The 6,691-nt window shown below is 39.1% G+C and overlaps 1 long non-coding RNA gene across 1 annotated transcript; it reads right to left on the bottom strand.

Annotated features, from left to right (window-relative positions):
• Positions 1-2,233: 2,233 nt before the first annotated feature.
• LOC116708704 (uncharacterized) lies at positions 2,234-6,356 on the bottom strand. Its single transcript, XR_004336743.1, has 2 exons — positions 4,648-6,356; positions 2,234-4,565 (listed from the first exon to the last, which is right to left on the bottom strand). It is a non-coding gene; the product is annotated as an uncharacterized LOC116708704 (long non-coding RNA).
• Positions 6,357-6,691: the final 335 nt, after the last annotated feature.

The following is a 6,691-nucleotide window of genomic DNA, read 5'->3' as shown; positions in this document are numbered from 1 at the left end:
ATTTTCAGTGGTTTTTTTTTTTTATTACTTTGGACTGATATGATACAGCTGTCATGGTGGACGGGACTGACCTGCAGTTGAAGAATAGAGAAAAGAACAAAGAGAGCGAAAGTGAATCAGTCACATTGTTTAAAGGGTTTCAGTAGATCTTCTTGTCACATTGCTTAGAATGTGAGGGTTTACCAGTACTTCTAGAAGCTTTGTTTTCAACTTTTATTCTAATATATGTAATATGTAATGGTAATTTTGAAGCAATCATATTCTCATGGACCAAAAATCCAAAGTTTTGACCAGAAAAGGGGATTTCTAGAAACTTTATGAGTGCGCCTGTGTGGAATAGAGATTAATTATAAACAAGGTATTCAAGAGATGCTGTGACCCTAAACAGGCTGATCATGCTCAAAAACTTTTCTGTGTGGCTGAATATGAACAATGGGCCAAAATTGGACTATTCTGACAGAAGCACAGGACGGCGACATTTTCCATATTCTGAAGTCCAAAACCTGACAGATATGCATTTCTGTGGAGATATACTGTAGGTCTTAATTTCCATTCATAATGATCTTAAAATCTCTTTACATTTGAGTTGGTGAAAACTGCAGAAACCCAGAGTCAAGTCACCTTTGATCCGGGCATCTACATAGTGCTTAGTTTGAATCTTCTTCTTCTTCTTTGAAATTAGTTTTATTTTTAATCCCATTATCACTCCAGGGATTAGCAAAGAAAATGAAACAATAGAAACGCTCATAATGCAAGCTGAGTAGAGTGAAGCCGGGCTCCATCAGAGTCAATGCAGGAAGAAGAAGAAGAAGCCTCATAAAATCTATTCTAAGGGATAAATTAATTCTATATTCAAGGAAGAATATGATGTAAATTGTACATTTTGTGATTCATATCCTTAAAACTGTTCTCCACTTGTTTTGGTTCTGTCCTTTTGTTAATTCATGTTGTCAGAATCTGTGAGACTTTATCCACAACAACATAGAAGCACAATTTATGCTGTTGTGGAAATTTGTCTTCCTTGGCCTCACTGGTTAAAGCGTGCTTAACAATTCCAAGTTTCTCATAAATCCTTTATTGTTACTAGCTAAATATCATATTCATTGTTCCAGGTGCTCTGAAAGGAAGCCTTGCTTTGCTGCAAGACTTCATTGCTGCAATGAAGTTAAGTTTTATATCCGGACTATCAAAGACTCGGACAATAAATAGCTATTAAAACAATTGAAATATGTACTGCTTTGAAAGTATTGCTAGGAACCCAAGTATTATTTTTCTTGAATACTATATAAATATGACTATGTACTATTCCTAGATTCCACAGAGCAATTTGTTTGCTGTATCAGGTGTGATCTGAACAGCGAATAAAAGAAACATAAAATAGCTCAAAGTCAGTGCTTATATGCTGAAGTAGCTTGAAATTGCTGCACAGAAGACCTGTTCAAACCTGGAGAAAGAAACAAGGAGCTTCAAAAGCTAGAGGAAAACCTTAGAAGGAAAATCGAGCGCCTCAACAGTAAGCAAAAGAACGACACAAAGAACTTGGGAGCAGAAAACGAGATGCTTTTGACCAAAAATGAAGAGCACAAAAACTCAGCTCAGTTTTCTCATTCACGAATTTGAGGAACCTAAACGTACAATTCAGAAGATGCAAACTGCAGGGAATGCCACGGAGAGGCCGAATGTGTCCCTAAAACGGACAATTAAGGCAAACCTAGAAAAAGCAGAGGCATTATTCAGTGAGAAATGCCTACAGCTGGACAGAGTTGAGGCAGAAAAAGAGAAGCTAAGTCAAGACCACTTGACTTTGAAGAGAGAAATTTCTCTCATTACTTACAAGTTGACAGAAATTGGGATGAGAGCTTCAACGGGAAACTAAAACATACTAAGGATGCAACAAAGAAGTTGAAGCAGGACCTGTTCAAGAAGAAAGGAACTTTCTAAAATCCTGAGTGAGGTTGACATGCTCCTTAAATCAAACAAAAACGTCAAGCTTTCCGAGGACAACCTGGCGAAGGAGGAGTGAGGAGACCCCTGTCAACGAAGAGAGCCAGGAACAAATGATTATCCAAAGAGCGTCAGGCATATTTTTAGGGCAATGTACAAATCAGGAATGCTCAGGTGCTGGCTGCCACCTCGGATTTTTTGATTTCTCCGCATGTAGAGACACCAGGCTAATAATGCCTGGTGTCACCAACAAGTTGAAGGGAGTCAGAGACAGGGAGACAGAGACCAGTTTGATTTAAACAAACAATTTTATTCCCAGGGATAAAAAGTTCTGTTGACTTTTGTTCAAATCTGTACAATAAAATATCTACAAAATGTCCTCAGTCACAGGTAAAAATTGTTCTCCAATTGGAATCATGGCAGCCAGATCCCGGAGGAGGAACTACTGTGTTCGGCTCAGTATTGTCTCCACCGCGTTTCCAACCTGCTGCGGTCCACTCCTTGCTCCTCGCTCGCCCCCGGGGGGCCGTTGTGCAGCAGCCCTGTGAACACAAACAACCGCTGGCCAGAAGAAGACTTTTATCTTTTGACAAAATGTTGTATTTGGGTGAAGATTTCATCAATTGCATCCTGCATCGGTTTTCAGCAACTTAAGGTATGTCATATCAAATATTTATTCTGAATGAGCTATGACTATACAAATATATTACTAATAAACTTCTTATAAAGTTTTGGTTCAACAAATTTGGAATGAACAAAAAAAAAAAAAACTCACCAGCAGCCCTAAAGCTCGTCCATTCCACCAGGACCGTCTCGTTTTCTGCTTGCACGTCTTTCGTCTCGTTATTTTCCCTACTACAGTATTGAGACGCTCAATTTTTCTTCTAAGGTTTTCCACAAACTTGTGAAACTTTGTTTTCTTGCTTCAGTCTCAAACAGGTCTTATGCGCAGACAAGCACTGACTTTCAGCCATTTTCTTCGCATTTTATGTTTTAGTCGCTGTAAAGTTTCAGATTTGTTTGTTCAGTAAATTCAGTCTGATACGGCAGGTTTAGAACCAAAACCAAATGAACTCCTCTGTGGAGTGTGGGAATGACATAGGCATATATATATATATATAATAGTATTCAAGAAAAGCTTAAACAAGCTTTACAGAGCAGTCAAGAAAAACCATCCAAGGCTTTGATCAAGTCTACATGCTAATCAGAAACACAAAAGTTATCTACTGCAGCAGTAAGGTGTTATGTGTTAGGGAAAGGTAAGGGAGGAGCAACATTTGCACATGGAAGTATTTGAGGGCAGTTTTAATTTATCTGAGTATTTAAACTCAGATAAGTGCATGTTATCCACCAGAACTAAATGAAATGTAAATTTGTTTGTTAAATACATTTCACTGCTATTCCAGATATAGCTGTAAATTCAAAAACAGTATGCACAACTCCAGTGTGTGGACCTGCTTGGACTGCGGTAAAACTCAAGGTGGCCATAGACAGGAGCCGCACCAGATTTTATGTGACTGTCATGGAGCCGCGGTGTGTAAAAAAAAGGTAAAAAGAGAAATTCTGACTGCTGCATTGCAGATTTTGAGCACCTCAAACTATGAATATTACAACTATCATTTTTTCTTCAAATTATTGCGTTGTTAGCATACCTCGCAACATCCAGCTGTAATTTTGAGGGTGGTCTTGCTTTCTGTGGGACATTTTTTTCCCCCCAGTTAAAAGAAAATAGTCTGACGTTTCCATCACCTTGTAAGACTCAGTCCAGATTAAAACATTCTTAACAGTGGAACACACCTGGTTCATCCACAGATATAAACATACTCTCACTTTCTAGCATTGTTGTTGATTAGTGAAATAAGTGAAACACAATCTTAAAAAAAAAAAAGTCATATTCCAGTGTTTTGAAGAGTGTTTTCCCTGTCTAACTTTCATCGTCTTGTCCTTTAGTGTCCACAGAGCAAACAGGATGAAGTCAGTCTGAGGATGTGTGCTGGACAGCCTGGCTTTTGTCTCATCAAGAATGGAGATTCTGAGCAACACGATAGGAATCATCCTCATTACTATTAGGTCCAGGCTCAGATTCACCTGGTGGATGTGCAAGATTGTGATTTTGTAGTATGGAGTGAAAATGATATTCATATGGAAAGAATTCTGCCAAATGATCAGCTCTGGGAAACAGAGGCCTTTCCAAATGACATGGGCATAGTTGATTGAATTACTTCTCGCTCGGGCCACTCTATTGAGAATTCTAGTCTTTCATGGAGAACACGAATCATTCTATGACAAATTCGAGACACACAGTGGCTATTGACACATTAAATCAATACGCAAGGCCTTGAAGTTGTAGTTTCAATCTGAGACACATAAGTATCACAATAAATTGCTCAAATTTGGAGAGAGCTGACAATGATGACATGCTGATGTATGTTTCACAGAGCTGAAACGCTGGGCAGTCCAGTGTAAAACTTACGTTTTCTCGTTGTTCTGGAAGGTTTCTGGAGTAAATTCAGTCACTGAGACTTTCTCCTTAAAGTTGCTGATCTCAGTTGTGTAGCCTTCCACAGCATTCTCCAGCTTAGTGAGGTCGACCACGGTTAGATCCGTCCGGCATTCTGCATCTACAAATATTTAGTTATTAAAAATTTTAAAAAAAGGTTCAGAAAATGTATTTAAAAAACAAATAAACTGTGTACTTCCTACCTTTGAATCGTTCTAGTCACTTAACTCAATCGAGCTAAAAATGGCGAGTTGCAATGGAATGCATTGAGTTACAACATGCTGCCACCTGCTGGTAGTCCGACTTTACTACGCATCTTCTTTCAATGAAAAAAAAAAAATGGATAAAATGGCAACAAACTTACATTTATAAAAACGAACAATAGAATGTGTAAACATTAAACATGATTCAGTCTCAATTCATGACTGGAAAGAAATTCATTTAATCGGTGGTTTAATATAATAATAATGATAATAATAATAATAATTTTGTTTGCCCTGGTGTGTTTTATAATACGTTACTGTGTGTAATATTTCGTCCACATGGGGGCAGGATTGGAAAAAGAAATAATAATTTATCTTACCTAGGATCAAATTAACCAAACAGTCAGGATTTTAGAATGTGGTAAAAAAAAAAAAAACACACAACACTCTGGACAATAACAATCTGGAAAAGCTGTGTTTAAACAGTTGACCCTTTCACAGCTATGCCTCAAAAGATGCCGCCTGGCATTTTGTTTTTCCCTTTTTTTATTACTAGAAATTAGAAAGAAAAGGTTACTGCGGGGCCTCGCACTCAAAGCAGGAGTCCCAGCAGGATCCCCAGCATCCACTGAAACTCTGCCTCTTCCAGTTCTCCCTCTTCGAACCAGCTGCTCTTCATCAGAAAATTTTCTAAAAGTAGTAAATATATATTCAGTTGGTCTCAAATCCACACTAGGTAGTAAAAAACAAAGCCACGGTATGTATACGTGTGACCCGGCAGGGGGGTTCTTTTTAAAACAAGATGCACCGGAACACAGAATAGTTCACAATATTTTATTTAAACAATTTCATTTAAAACATTTCTTTTTAAAAGCAAGGCTTCGGGCCCACTACTCTGTCCCTGGAAATGAAAAGGGATCATGTGAAATAAAAATGACAACTTGAATTATTCCAAAAAAATAAATGAACAAACAAAACATGTAATGCCAAAGAAAACAAATTAGTAAATCAAAACAAAAAAGCAAACTCATTAGTAAGTTCAATAATAAGCAAACAAACTGTAAAAGGAAAAAACACAAACACTTTAAACGGTGGAACAAATCGTCGTTGTCCAATTCCAGTGCCCTTCAAATGGGCCAGAGGAGTCCTGCCCCGCTCGCTCAGCCTGTCCAATCAGCAACAGGTTGCCTTCAGAGCGGCCCAAACAAACAATAAGACAAGACAGCAGAGCGTCCAAGCGCTGCAACTCCAAACAATCCCAGCAGTAGTAGCACAGCCGACCCAGGGAGAGAGCGGATCAGCAAGCGAGGGCTAGATGGAAGCCGCACGCCGCAACAACCTCCAGCTGCAGCCGCTAACGCCAGCCGAGCAACGAATTCAGATGAGCGGATCAAGCACACCAGCCACTTGGGCAGCCGTCATGTAGTAGAGGAAACAAAGACACACACCTCGCAGCGGCCTGCTCAGCTATAAAGCTATTTGCCCCGCCCACCAATCAACTGCACGCTACTTGATACACCTGGTGCACATAGTTGGGAGGGTGGAACACCATCCCACCACATACGCATACATGAAGAATGTGGCACTGCACTGAAAAGTGTATATAGTGCACAAAAGTGCACCTTTACACATCCAAAGTACAAATAGATGAATATTGTACTAACTTATAGACTTGATCAGTGTTGTATAGTAACGAAGTAAAAATACTTCACTACTTTACTTAAGTATATTTTGGAGTACTTCATACTTTCCTCGAGTATGAAAATTTTTGATGACTTTCACTTTTACTTCACTATATTTCCGAACTTAATTGCGTACTTTTACTCCGATACATTTTCAATGTGTGGTTTAGTTACTCGTTACAAAAAAGCGAGAGAGAGAAACGCAAGTGTTTTGACCCCACCTACCGATTAGCAAGTAGCAAGCAGGCTACCGAACAAAGTCCGTAGCCTGCTTGCCTGGTCTTGTTCATCACCACCAATAGGATACACCTGTTTCGCTTCTCCCATTAAACACAAAGCAAGTCTCGCTATCAGCAGCAGCC

Source organism: Xiphophorus hellerii, chromosome 19 (genome assembly GCF_003331165.1).
Source record: "Xiphophorus hellerii strain 12219 chromosome 19, Xiphophorus_hellerii-4.1, whole genome shotgun sequence".
Lineage (NCBI taxonomy): Eukaryota > Metazoa > Chordata > Actinopteri > Cyprinodontiformes > Poeciliidae > Xiphophorus > Xiphophorus hellerii.
This window is presented reverse-complemented; position numbering and strand designations above follow the sequence as displayed.